Source organism: Cynocephalus volans, chromosome 8 (genome assembly GCF_027409185.1).
Source record: "Cynocephalus volans isolate mCynVol1 chromosome 8, mCynVol1.pri, whole genome shotgun sequence".
Lineage (NCBI taxonomy): Eukaryota > Metazoa > Chordata > Mammalia > Dermoptera > Cynocephalidae > Cynocephalus > Cynocephalus volans.
Genome location: NC_084467.1, coordinates 48,019,308 through 48,034,190, shown reverse-complemented (window position 1 = coordinate 48,034,190; position 14,883 = coordinate 48,019,308).

Below are 14,883 nucleotides of genomic sequence, written 5' to 3'. Positions count from 1 at the left end.
GAGGGAGCCAGGGTCACCCTGATGGCTGAAGGAACAAGGGGGGAAAGGGCATCACAAGAGCCCAACAGGGCCGGGGCCCTGAGGAGGGTGGCGGGAGCTGTAGTGCTGGGGGGTCACAGGTGCTGCCAGACACCTGCAACAAAGCAGGGATGGGGGTAGGGAAGGAATACCCCAACCTCCTCCTCATCTCATCTTAGGACCTCTTGGGAGGGTGCTGGTGGAGGGGAAGTGAGAATAAGCAGCAGAGAGGAGCACGAGGTCTTAGGCTTGAACGTGGTCACACACAGGCATTGGACCAGAAGGAATGGAAGTGGGTATAGGAGAGCAGCTCAAGACCAAATCCATGCATGGAGAGCTGCTGCCGGGTTCACTTGTATGGCTTGATGGCAACCCTTATGGCTTTCCTCCTAGGATCGCCAACTTTCTCTTGGTTCTGACCTGACCCCAGAGTCCTGGCAATCTGCAAGCTGCCTGCAACCCACCCTCCTTCCAAGCCCCATACCTTGCACCTCCCCAGATAGTAGGCCATTTGGCCTGCTGTAACCCCAGAGTACCACATACTCTGTGGCTCAAACAACAAGCATTTATTCCTCACAGTTCTGGAGGTTGGCAAGTCCAAGATCAGGGCACAGGCAGATTCAGTGTCTGGTGAAGGCCCACTTCCTGGTTCATAGACGGCCTTCTTGTCTTCTTGCTGTAACCTCATGGTAGGAGGGGCTGAGGCCTCATTCATAAGGACATTAATCCCATTTATGAGGATTCCACCCTAATGACCTAAGTACTCCCCTAAGGCCTCACCTCCAAATATCATTACATGGAGGATTAGATTTTAACATATAAATTTTGGGGGGGAACACAAACATTCAATCTATTGCACTAGCAGAGGCTCTCAACTTATCAGCTCCTGTTGTTCTGCTTTTTACACAATCAGAGGAAGGGTCTCTAAGTAGTCTTTGCAGCTGATGAAGAGCTTGGAGTTTATGTGTTCTCATTTCTACTGTCTGCTGCATTGTTCCTTGTCCTTGAGAAAAAGCACTTCTTGGCTCAGTTAAGTGCCCAGGTTCTCTGGAGAGCACACGCCTACACAGACACGCTTTCTCTTTAGAGCTACGGGATTTACTGAGAGACCCTCCATACCCGGGTGGTCCGTCATCACTCTCACTCCTGCCGTGGCTTCGAAGCAAATCCTCATTAATGCAGGCCCACCAACTCAGAATTTGTGAAAGTGCAGAATCCAACTCAGTTCAAATTTATTTGTTGCCATCTTTAAGGAAACATGAAAACTCATCAAAGAAGGAAGCTAATGTTTATTGAGCACCTATGATGAGCCAGGTACTCGTGTATACCATCTTGTTTCGTCTTTGTGTTCATTCTGTAAGATAGGTATTGCAGAAACAGAAGGTCAGAGAGGTTAGGTAATTTGCCCAAAGTCTCACTTTTACCACCTCAAGAGACAAGATTTAGGCTCTGTTTTGCTGGAGCTGGGGACCATGCTTGTCCCATCACATGGCACTGCTGCATGCCAGAAGAGTGCTGCTCAAACAATTGATTGGGAAGGGCAGTAGGGCTCTTTGAAGGCAATAATTTTGCTTATTAAAACAGAATATCTCTGAGATCCATTATATTATATGCCTATAAAGTTGGACATAATAGAACTATACTTCCAAAAATAATTCTGTAATGCTCATTATTCTATTGTTGGGACAAGATTACCCCAACCCTCCTCCCCGTGCTGTGGAAAGAATGAGGAGATACACAGTGGAACTGCACACGCACCCTGCAGTCACCCTTCCAAGCCCATCCAATTCCACTGGCTTCAGGGCAAATATCTCATGCCCACCAGGGCCAGAATTCACATCCTGTGATTTGGGTTGTAAAGACAGAGATTTACACAGGATAACAATTTTTTCTTTTGGTTATGGTTGCCTCCAATTTCCCATTGTCTGAATCATAGCCATGGAATAAATTGAATCTTTTTCTAACATGGAATATATTACTCTTGAAATAGTAGGAAATGTTGATAATTGCCTTTTATTGGACTCACAAATAATTTATAAGTTGGCCCGGTTTGAAAAAAAAAAAAAAAAGTATCATAGTCTTTTATTTCTTTGGTTTCTTCCTTGAGGCTAGAAGCAGCCTCTAAAAATAGCCTCCCGTGCAGGGATGGGCCTAGCGCTCCCCCTGGTGGCCACAGTCCAGGATTGCGGCCTCCGTAAATAAACCCGAAGCTGCTGACCCTGTATTTGAATAATTCTTTCTCCCCTAAGTACACAGAGAAATTTGATTTATTCTTCCAAGTCATGTCTGCATTGAAGCATACTTCTCCTTATAAAGTCCATCTGCTTTGAGGGTAAGTAAATGATCAATCCCTCATATAGAGTATCATGCAGCAAACATTTCTCTGAGGTAGTAACAGCTTTTGTGGTTCTACCAGATGTCAGGGAGGCTGGGAGTTTCTTCTTTGCTTAAGAACATACTGAGGAAAGAAAAACAAATTGGCCTTTATGTAATCAGGACAACTATTTGTGGAGGGGATTAACTAAATGTGAATGTGTATAGGGGTGGGAGGAGTTAGAGGGGGAAAGTGAGGAGCAGGAGAAATAGACACAGAGAAAGGCCATGGGATGAGATGCTCCACTTACAAGCTGCGGCAGACGGGATCCTGCGATGGCTGTCCACAGGGGTGACAGCTAGATGTTCTCCCTCTTCCCCTGGGCCCATAGGAAGACTATATCTCCCATCCTCCCTTGCAGTTAGGTTGGGACCATGTGACTGAGTTCTGGCCCATGGGATGTGGGTAGAAGTGAGGATCCCTTCCAAGCCTTACCCCTGAAGCATCCCTAGTGATTTTCCACATCGGCTGTCTCTGTGTCCACACCGATAGAAGCAAAATAATCCCAAAATGTCAGGGTCACGCAAGGGAAGTGAGCCAAAACCATGAGACACCACTTAAAGGATGCTCACCCAGGAGGGCCACCTGATTCTCATCAAACTCTGATGTGAGCAAGAAATACACATTTACATGCTAAAGCACTGAGATCTGAGGGCTATTTGTTATAACAGCCAGAGTCATTTACCCTATTAAAGCAAGTCATTTTATTCTCTCTGAGCCACAGTTTTCTCATCAAAAAATACAGTTAATGGATGAAGATTCAACGAAATAATGGATGTGAAAACATTTGACACATACTCAGAGCTCAATCAATGCTGGTTAAAAGCTACCATGAATCTCATAAGCAATACTTTCATTTTTAAAAAGGTATTTTTGTTATCAAACAAGCTTTTGTTTGCAAGAAAAAGGAGACCCAACTCCAAATAGCAAACCAAAAAGGGATTTTATTGGCTCCCAAAGCTAGAAAGTCCAAGTGTAGATTAAGCCTTAGGGCTTGTTTAATCTGTCCAGCAACTTAAGGACCACTCTTTGTTCTACGAGGGAAGCTCCATTCTGAACCTGACTCCCCTGAATGTCAAAGATGGCTGTCAACAGCTCAGGCAACTACATATCCCTAGTCTGCCTTGAGAGCAAGGGGAAACCCCATCCCAGTATTCTAAGAAAGAATCCTCTGATTCCTGGGATTGGACTGTCTTAGATCACATGCTCACCTCTGAACCAATCACTCTGTTGAGATGGAGAGCATGAGTTAATGACCCGCCGATCAAGACCCACTTCTGGAGCTAGGGCTGGAATCATTTTTCCTTAAAGCACATAGGGTTGTGGGTGAAGAATGGGAGCATTTTTTTTTAAGGGAGATGTTTAAGCAGAAGGAAAGGGAAACAAGGTTAGTCTACCAAAATTCTGCACTACAACTGGTATGTTTATTCTTTGAAGTAATAAACAAGTTGTAGGGGTAGCTGGTGAAGTTATTTTGTGATCACCCAGTGGTTTCCCAACCTTTCAGACATCTGTAAGTTAAGGACATCATGGTTTGCAACTTCCAAATCTCTGACAAGGGGTTTCCTAAAATACCTCAGATATTGACTTTTTGAATTATGCTCAGATATTGACTTCCTGTCACTCTTAACAGTGCAGTGTTTTTAAAAAAATTTCTCGTAAGAATAATTTACTCTCTGACTCTTCTGCTTTTATTTCCTCTCTTTATTTCTTCGTACTTTCCTTTGATTTTTATGGAAGAGTTTTAAAAGGGCAAGGTACTATACAAATGGGAGAGATCGTTCTTTTCCTCTGCTTTTAAGCCTAAGGTAAATCGTATTACACTTAATCATAAAATAATGAGACTGATTTTTAAACAGACCACTTAGGTATTTGAATGACTACTGCTCTTCTGAGCAGTCACCTAGAGAGGTGATCTTCATATTTCAATGAATATTTGATCCATAGCTCAAATCATATTATTTATGCCTCACTTTTAGCCAAAAATGTGTAATGGCTTGATCGACCACACCACGCATCTCATTTGATTCCCAATCCCCTGTTAGGTTTTCCAGAAAAATGAATCTATCCCCCAAAGCAAAGATTTGTCTTTTAAAGTAACGTGTCTTAGGATCTGAAAGCAACTGTCCATGGGAATTATAAACCTATTTTGAATCCTGGCATTAGAATAAACATGAAAGAATGAACACTCAGGAGGGTACATGAGTTTTACACTTTTTTAATAGAAGAGGAAGAAGAAGCCAGGAGGAGGAGACAGGCAGGTGGCAGGGTGTCACGCTCTTCCTCTGCATTAGAGATGATCTGATTGCCACCCTCTCTCAGTCCCCCTACAGCAGAATTCCCTCCGCCTGCAGGCTAATCTGAACTCCTCCGCACACCGTTCAAAGCCTGGAGCTGTCCCTGCACACTCTGCTCCTGCCTCCTTTGTGGCTGCTCTCCCAAGACACACCCCCTGCACTTCTACCAGACTAAAGTTGTCTCTGCTCCCTGGGCATCCCTTTCCAGAAGCTGCGATGCTGCTCATGCCATGGCCTCTTCTGAAATGCTCTTCTCCCTGCTTTCATTTCAAAGTCTCATGCCTCACTCAAGTCACAGCTCATGCTTCCTCCTCCAAAAAGCTTTCCTAACCCCTCCCCTCCACACAAAAATGATGTCATTTCTCTCTCTTTTGATCTGGAAGCTTTTGTGAAAAGTCTATTGTAGAATTTCCTATTTTCTCTTGTACTATTTGTATCATTTGATACAAATGGAGAGACTGTCCACAGACCCATTCATCACGCTGCTCTGCTCTCTTCTGTATGGTGGGACATTGGACCCCCATAGGCTGCGGGTCTCAGGCTCCTGCATTCCTGGCTTCTGCCTGTGCTCGGCCAGTGGGAGGCCCTGACAGGAGACTGAGGGATGGGAGAAAGGGAGAAGCCAGGGTATTTCCTCCCTTCCAGAAGCCTCAGGAGGTATACGTGCCAGGGGCAATTTCTCTGCCTTAGTGGTTCTAGCTTGCTCTGAGTGATGCCAGCTCCTGGGCAGGTTCCACCACTTCCTCTCTCTGTCCCACCAGCCCAGTGGCTCCCAGCTGTTGCTAATCCCTGGGTTTAATCTCACAGCTCTCTTGGTATAACCAATTCTCTCTATTAAATTTCCTCTGTTTCCAATATTTAGAGTGATTTCTGTTTCTCTAATTGGACCCTGATATATCAGCTCCTCTCCCATCCAGCAGTATCTGAGAATGGTTGGTTTAATAACATCAGTGAATTAATGAATGGACAACCACATTGACTTGCTACAAATGATTTCTACATTTCCACTTTCCAAGACATTTTCATGGCTCCTGCTATCAACCCCTTTTTTCCTTCTATGGCTAAAAATAGCTTTTCTTGAACTCTATCCATTCTCCTAGCTGGACTCCCAGCTCCAATCCCCTTGCTCACGTTTACTCACACTTGGATCCTGGGTGGCATCTGCATCACCGACAGCTGGTGAAGACATTGGGTGTGGAGTGACACCATCAATGTCAGAACAGTTGCAGAATCCAAACAATGAGGCTGTTAGCTGGGTCTCAGGACAACAAGGCAGGATTCATTCATTCTCCTTCTGCTCTTCAGGTCTAATATGTGACTTTAGCCAGAGCAAGACCAATTTACAGTTATTCCCAGAGCCCAGTGCAATTTGCAGATGAAGAGAAGATGCACATTCATGGCCAAAGTGGAAGATTTGGATATTAGGCTGGCTGCTAACGTGCTCCCCTGTGTATGAGACCAGCACACGGCCGGATGGTCTCCTCAATGCTGCCCAGAGCATTATTATATTTCCATGGTCTGGAGGCCAAATGAATAGAAACCAGACATTCGGAAAGGATCTGGGAACAGCCAAAGGTTAAAGCACCTGCTCCGTTGGAGATGGTGGTGTACCCACCTTCCTGCCCTTTCTGCCCCACACGTCTCTCAAATTACTTTGATCCTTCTGTGCTTGGCTGCAAATGAGGCTGACCAGCTATTGAGAAGCTTAGCTCTAAAATGAGAAAAGGAAAATATTACAACATAATGATATCTCACCCAAAAGGTAACATATTTATTGAAAAAACAGTTTATTGTAGGCTTAGCACCGAGCTGGGTACAGAGAATAAGAATGAGTAAGAGCCAATTTCTGCCCTCAGAGCTCCCACTGCCTACTTGGGGGAGACAGACCTGGGGGCGGAGGGACAAAGGCAGATCGGTGGGCTGAGCTGGAGCCCGCATGTTCCCGCATGGCCCCCACACAGCAGTGAAGAACACGTGCCCTGAGTGAGGTGGCCAGGGGCTAATCCCAGCCTGGCAGCTTCCGCTGTGTGACCTCCACTGCTCTGAGTCTCAGCTTTCTCTTCTGTGCAAGGGGATTGAGTGAGCCCCTCACGGTGTTGTGAGTATAAACTGAGTTTATGCAGGAGAAGTTCTCCACACCCGTCTGACACCAGGCAGGCACAGAACACTGGTGCTGTCGCCGTGGACACCTAGGCAGTGGTGGCAGTGCCACTCCTCCAACAGCTTTGCGGGCCCTGAACATCACAAGGAGGAACTGGGGCCAGAGAAGGAAGACCATGGGGAATGCCAAGTGGTGACTCCAGCAGGCAGCCTGGCTGGTAGGCACTGGGAAGCCCTTTTGAAGATCCTCTGAAATACCAGGGAGGGTGGGGAGTTTACAGAGGACTCAGAGGCTGCCACATGAATATAAACAGGACCTGTTCTGCAGTTGCCATTGGGTCATGAGATGAATGATGAGGGAACTATGGGAACAGAAGATTGAAAGTCACTGGCCTGTTGTCATCAGGAAAGTCTCCATGCAGGGGCCTCACTTGCGCTAGCTCTCAAGGTTAAGGGGGAGGGCACAGGTGGATGGCAGGCATACCAGGGACAGCATTCCAGGTAGAGGAAATGAGATAGGCTGACATCCAGAGGCAAGATGTGCCATTGTGAGCCCAGGACTGGAGAAATTCAGTATGGCAGGTGCAGGGAGCCAAGTGACAGGAGCTGAGCTGGAGAGGCTCCACGGGGCCAATTCTGAAAAACCTCATGTCCTGGGAAAGCGTTTGGACTTTTCCCAGTAGGCATTAGAGAATCAGAGGAGGTTCTCAATTCTGGAGTGTCACGTTCAGACTTGTCTCAGAGAAGACCAATCTGGCAACACTCAGCACCCTCGTTTGGTGGGAGATTGAAGGCAGGGGCACCACGGGCCTAAACCCGCAACCTCCCATAGAGGGGATGAAGGTAATCAAATTGACTGAAAAGATATGTCAGAGGCCTAGTCACCTCCTGAAGTGAAACTAGCCTGTAAGTCCCTGGATGGCAAGGACTGTGCCTACTTTGTGCCTGTGAATATCAAGCACCTAACAGGAATGGGTACAGGGGAGGCATATTTGCTGAGTGTTGTTGAATGCACCTGAGAAGTGAAGGATCTATGGGAGTCAGGAGTGGCCAGTGTTCCTGCCTGGAAACTGGATGAGCTCGGTGCCACTTAGAGCAGGTTTAGGGGGTCAGATCATTGGCTCAGTTACAACCTTGTTGAATTTGAGGTGTCTGCAGAGCACCCAAGTGAGAAATCCAGCGGATTTCTATACAGTTGGATAGTGGGTCCCTGTGAGTTCCTCAACACGTAGAACGGTGCCTAGCTCAACACGCTGATTGGACAAATGAATGAGTGAATGTGTCTGGAATTTGGAATGACCTGGACTCCTTGACCACCTTGTACAAAGCAGGGCCCTTATTATTTTATTCCCTATTCTTTCCCTCCATGGCATGGAAGGGCATGAGTACTCATAGGATCACCTGTTTGCGGAGTGGCTGTCTCCCTCCCTAGTCTACACGTTCCGGGGTGCCAAGGACAGTGTACGCTTTGTTCCCTGCTGCATGTCATGGCCTAACCTAGCCCAGAGTGGAAATTAGGTAAACATTTGTTGAATGAATGAAAAGCTAGAAACGTGGATGTGGGTGTGGGCAGGATGAGAGGGGAAGGGGCCTGGTGAGCTGGGGACCAGGCCAAGCCTGGAGCTTCTAGGTTCAAAGTTACTTGTTTGTAACACTGTTCTCCAAACCTCCCAACTCCCTCCTCCTCCCCCACTTGCCACACCCCCAAATCTAGCCCTAGTCATGTCATCCTTTCTCTGAGCTGCTGTTTCCTCATCTGTAAAATGAGAAATTATTATGTGCCCTCACTAGGTGGCTGTGAGCATTGAATGAAGTAATTCAGTTCAACAGATATTTATACAGGTGATTAAATGCCACAGTGATAAATGCCTTTGAATAAATGCACTGACCTCCATGCTCAGTTCCATTGGCTAATGCACATTCAGATTGTGCCACTATGGTGACATACTTGCTCTAGAAGGCAGTGACTCATTGACACATTCCATCTCCCTTCCTAGGGAGCACTTCTTTTCCATGACAAAAGACTCTAATCTTGCAATATGAATAGGGGCCAAATGGCCTGTCTCATCCAACATCCTCATTCAGAGTCTGTTGACTGAGATCTGTCCTGCGGGGCCATGGCGGTGAGCCATGGCGGTGGGGTCCGGCCACTCCCCACCTCCCCACAAGCTGTTGCGCCAGCTCTTGGCAGCGTGGAGCCTGAGTGCCAGCCACTCTGAAAACGTAGCTGGTGAGCAGGGAAAACAGACAGTAAAGCAGAAAAGGATGTGCAATCCCTCGGGCTGCTTTTTGATGACAAAGTCTCAGAAACAGCAATTCCTGAAAGCAGAAGCCATGCCTCTTCAAACTTTTATCCCCCTGAAGAGCCCATTTGGGATCTTAATTGTTGAAGGTCGGTCTTTGCACAGCTGTTCTCTCCTTTGGACTGCCCCACCCTCAACAACTTTGGTACTGAAATCAAGCCTTGTTCCCTTCCTCCCAGGATACAGATAGATGCCTCTTTCTTTGTGGAGAGAAAAGAGGAAAAGATCTAGCCATTACTGGGTGCCTGTCCAGTGCTAACTATTGTGCATCATTCTTCATACATCTTCTATCATTTTATAATTTAACCATCTGTGTGGTCAACTTTGTCAGCCCCATTTTACAGATCAGGAAGCTGAAGGTCAAAGACACAGGTCATTGTCAAGGACACAGCTAATAAGTGGTTGAGCGAGGACTTGTCAAAAATCAAATACACAGTATTTGCACAGCACTTTTTCCGTATTTCTAACAGAGCACTCACTAGGTGTGTATTTTTTAATTTACCTGCTCAAAAGCGAGTTCCTACAGGGCAAGGATCTCCTCTAATCCATCTCACTGTCTGTCCCGGCCACACACTGAACAGGTCTAGAGACCTTTGAACACAAGGCCCAGGTCTGCTCAGACCCGAGCACCTCCTTACCAAGCAGGCAGATGGTAAGGACCCGTCTCCCCCAGCAGGGGTGGTCTGGTGTTAATCATGTTACCCTGGTCTGGTATCTCATATTCTCTGAAATGAATCTCGGTCACCAGTGTGTCACTGTGCCTCACCCGTTCTCTAGCCTTCATTGTATGTTCCTTATTCCACCAACTAAACATCTGCCTCTATTCTTGGTTTTCACTTTTCTTTCTCTGTGGGTGCTGAAACCCTGGTCTGCTTGCCTGACTAGCACTGCAGCCTCTCTCCCTGGCTGTTGAAATCCATCCCCAAGATGCTGCAATAGTTCTTTAGCTAGATGGTGTCCCCTAAAGTCATAATGATGCACCCCTGTGAGCTTTCGCTTGGCTATCACCTGTACTGTTGTGGTTAACTACACTCGACTTTACCTCAATAGAACAGATCTGAGTTTGAAAAACCCAGTTCTGCTACTTATAAGCTGTGTGGCCTAGGGAAAAACTCTCAATCTCTTGCACCTCAATTTCTACATCTATAAAATGAGGGTAATAACACCAACCTCCTAAGCTTGTTGAAAACTTGAATGGGATGATATATGGAAAGTAATGACCATGGTGTTTGTTCTTATTCTCAACAGCCCAGATCATGTCGTTTAGGCATTGTAATAATCATATTCACTTCTCAAGAAGTTGGCTAAACCTATGTTTGGTTTGAATGTTTGTGTCCCCCAAAATTCATGTTGAAACTTAATCACCAGTGCAAGTATTAAGAGGTGTGACCTTTAGGAGGTGATTAGGCCACAAGGGCTCTACCCTCACGAATGAGATTAGTGCCTTATAAAAGAGTGGGAGGGACTAGCTAAGCCATTTTGCCCGTCTGCCTTCTGCCACATGAAGACACAGTGTTTGACTTTTCGGAAGCATGCAGTGTTCAAGGCACCATCTTGGAAGCAGAGATTGGGTCCTCACCTCATATCAAACCTGCCAGCACCTTGATCTTGGACATCCCAGCCTCCACGACTATGAGCAATAAATGTATGCTGTTTCTAATTACCCAGTCTAAGGTATTTCGTTATGGCAGCACAAATGGACTAAGACACCAACTGAACTGTAGGTTTTGTGGAGAGATCTACCACTCCTATATCCCAGCACTCTAAGCCTGTAAGCATTGCAGTCATCACTATGCCTTGAAGTCCAGACCCAAGAAAATAAGACCCAAAGAGAAATCAGGTCCCTGCTCACATTTTCTGTCTAAGGCCCCACTTTTCTGGACGATGGATCATGGGAGTGATTGATACTGGTAATGATTTCCTACTTCCAGTCCAGCCCCATCTCCTTCCCACAGGGGAACAGTCTTCCTTTGATCTCGAAAAGACAAACATATCAGAAAACATCTTAATAATTCATCTGAGCGATGCATACATAATGTAACTGGCATTAGCAGAGGAAGATGGTTTCCTTACAAGAACCTAAAGGGTTGCTACGTCCCTAGCTCCCAGCACAGCATCCGGAACAAAGTAGGTGCTGAGATTCTTGCTAAATGACTATTAAAAGGAAAGCAACTTGCTTTGGTCATGTTTGCTTAGCATCTTCCAAAAACCTCTTAATAAACTATTACATACTCTTAAGATGTTTACTTAAATAAGTACAAAGTTGAAAAGTGAGCTTCCTTTAAGGCAAAAGAGAAACCAGCTGGATTAAACAGTTTTCACACCCTGGCAAAAAAAGAGGCAAGACCTTTCTTGAACTCATATACCTCCAAGATAATTCTAGGTGTTTTATCCTTAAATATTTTATCTTTAAGTAATTGTATGCCTTGTACTAGTCATCCCATATTTCTGTGCTGATTATCCATTCCTTCCTACCTACCCACCAGCCCTGTGCTTTACATGGCTATTATCTTCATATTTAACCCTCTTATTTTACTTGGCTTTTTATTGTCCACTCCCTTGAGTCCTCTGGGGGCCAGCATGGAACAGAGGAGAGAGCAATGGATTAGGGGAGGGCAGAATTCAAACAGAGAATCAGACCTATGCTCTCTGCATGGCCAAGACATTTACCTTGACCTTCCTGAGCCTCATTTTCTTCACCTGTCAACTAGGGGTAGCATCTCATGAGGAGTGGAAGAAAATGTATGCAAAGTGTGTAGCTTGTTCTACAATAGACTCTCAATAAATTTAACTTCCTCTTTCCTTCGCTCCCTTTTTCAAAGTAGTCAGGATATAAATTTTACGTAAATAAATTACATGTTATACTGGAAATCCTCAGAAATGATTCATGTAACCAATAATAATTTTAATAGTAATAATAGGTTACTCTAACAACACCATCCCAGCTCTGACAATCCATCTACCTACTTCGGTTTTGTCATTATATAACATATGGTGCTCAAAGTTTACCCTAGAACAAGGTGAATACACATGATTTCCTATTTTCAGATATTTTCTAAATGCTCCTTTTTTATATCAGGGTATTCTGCTGCAGATCATTACTTATGGCGCAAAGTGTAAGTAACATGTCTGCCAAGAAAAGACTGAGACATGATGGGAAACACTGAAAACCTTCAAGCTAAGATTTGCAAACATCAAGAATGTGCTGAAAATACTGATTTCTGCTGCTCAGTACCCTGAAGAATGGATGGGACCTTGCTGGAGAATATGGCACATCATCCACAGTACCCAGAAGCACAAACTGTAGCGAGGCGCTTGAAAGACCAGAACTGTCTAGAAGATTTAGAGCCTAACTTCTGCCTAAGGATCCGCTAAGCTTTGTTACAGACTACTTTTAAAATTGAATTTGGAAAAATTTGCTTCAAAGAACCCTTCAAACTCTCAGCTGCTGTGCATTTATTATTCTGTGTTTCTCTAAGATTTTAACAGAAGCAAATGGGGTAGTTATGAGCGCAGGCACTGGCGCCAGACTGCCTGGGTGGGAATTCTTCTGTTCCACTTGCTAATTGTGTTACCCCGAAGAGGTGATTTAACTTGAACGTGCCTCAGTTTCCTCAGCTGGAAAATGAGGATCATAATAACAGCTACATAAGATGGTGTTTGCAAGGTCTGGGACACTGTTCTCGGCAGGCAGTAGACCCTGGGTCAGTCACTTATGTGTCCATGATTGAGTGGAACTCACAGGAAAATTCACCCTTGCCTAAAGCTAGCAGCATCTTGTGTATAGTAGTATCATCTCATACTTATTTATTATATTGAATTATTTATACCTAAGGTGTACTGAGATCTGGTTAAACTTAGGTAGGCCCCAAATTTCACATCCAGAACTCTCCCCACAATGTCTATACTTTGTCCCTACCTTTTCTGCCTCCATCAGCCAATGTAAGCATGTAGGATTCTCCTTATATCAAGCTGGATGCAAGGACCTACTACTTCATTTGTACATCCAAGTGCAGCAGGGGCGTGTTGACACTGACAGAACCACAAATGATTGAGGAGGAGAGGGGAGAGAAAGAAGGAAGAAGGGAGAAAGAAACTGACATTTTTGATGCATACTTAGTGCTAGCACTGCACCAGGAGATTTCGTATGACCATTAGTTCTTAGGCCAACACTGCTAGCCCTCTTATTTAGTTTTACAGATAAGGAACATAGATCTCAGAAAGGTTTGTTGACTTTCCCAAAGCCAGCCTCTAGTTGAGAAACTGAATGTAGCACCTAGAAGATTATAAGGTAGATAACAGGATCCTATGCCATTCCAGAGTCATAATTCTTAAGCCTACTGGCAACACAGTCCCCAACCCTAACAGCTACCAATGATAAGTGCCTACTACATCCTAGGACCTACCACTGTAACTTGACCTGAACCCAACCAAAATGTACAGACCTCCCAGCCCTTTCTGGTCCAGGGAGATGAGAGCCCTGCTCTGCCATTGGAGGCTGCCTGAAGCCACTAAGGGGCGCCCTTGCACTAGGAGCAAACGGAATTTGACAGCGTGATTAGTATCAGCTGGGGCTGGGGGAGAGCCGCCTCCATGTTATTATTTACAAATGTATGCAAAGGTGTGAGTGAGAACCAGAGTGCTGAGGGAAAGTTACAGATGACCTCTGGCCAGTGCCCCATTTAGCTTTGAGGAGTGGGCTCCTAATCTCACTGCAAGCTGAGTTTACATAGCAGTGTTGAGAAAATTGAGTCAAGAAGCCAATGTAGTGGGGTATGCTGAGCATTTATTTCATTAAATGGCACATCATGACTCAGAATAAAATAGAAATATCAGCATGATCACACATAGTGAGAGTGTTTGTTGCTTCGAGAAGTTTTTATTTTAGGGTGTGTATGTGCGATGAGTTACAATCCTACTACATATCCTACTGTGAGTCATTAATTAATAACGTTTAAAATACACTGACCTAAAAAGATTGCATAAAATCCATATTCCCCGATCCTAGACCAGAACCAATGATTCAGTGTCTCATTTGGGCCTTGAAGCCTGTATTTTGATAGGTGCCCGGGCAGCTCTGATGATCAGCCAGGCTTGGGAATCACCTGTTAGAGGAAATGAGCGTGCAGGTGGGGTTTTTCCACTTGCCTTCCACCTCCTCTCCAATGGTCAGGGCAGGGGAAACTTTTCACTTCAAGAACTTGACCCTAGCAAAGCAAGAAAAGTCGCACAGGCTGCACATAAAATGGGACACGGGCCACCTGCCCTGCCTGTCCCCAACCCCCAGGACAGCTACAAGCCCCCAAGAACTGGGAACTGGGTTTCCAGCACCAGCTCTGTCAGAAAAACAAAAACCCAGAGAAACAAAATCACTTTAGAGGCAGCCAGATCTGTGCTCAAATCCTGATTCTTCTACTGACTACCTAAGTGACCATGAGCAGGTTATACCATCTCTCTGAGCCTCAGTTTCTTCACTTTTTAGAATGGGAATAATAGCAATTGGCAGGGCTGTTGTAGGAGTATAAGCATAATAATAAAATGCCTAGATGGTACCTGGCCCAAAACATGTGCTCCATATATTAGTCCCCTCTCTGGCCTCCCCCTAAGTACCCCTGTGAGCTTAGACGCTTCTGTCCCCTTTGGGCTTTGTTTCCCTGGCCGTGAGAAAGCGTTTTGCGAAGCTAAGTCGCCATCCTCAGGGGCGGAGTTGGACGCAGGCTGTCACTGATGGAGATGACACTGCTCAGCCTGAGCGTTCTGTCCTAACAGGAGACAGGCCGTCCGCATTCCT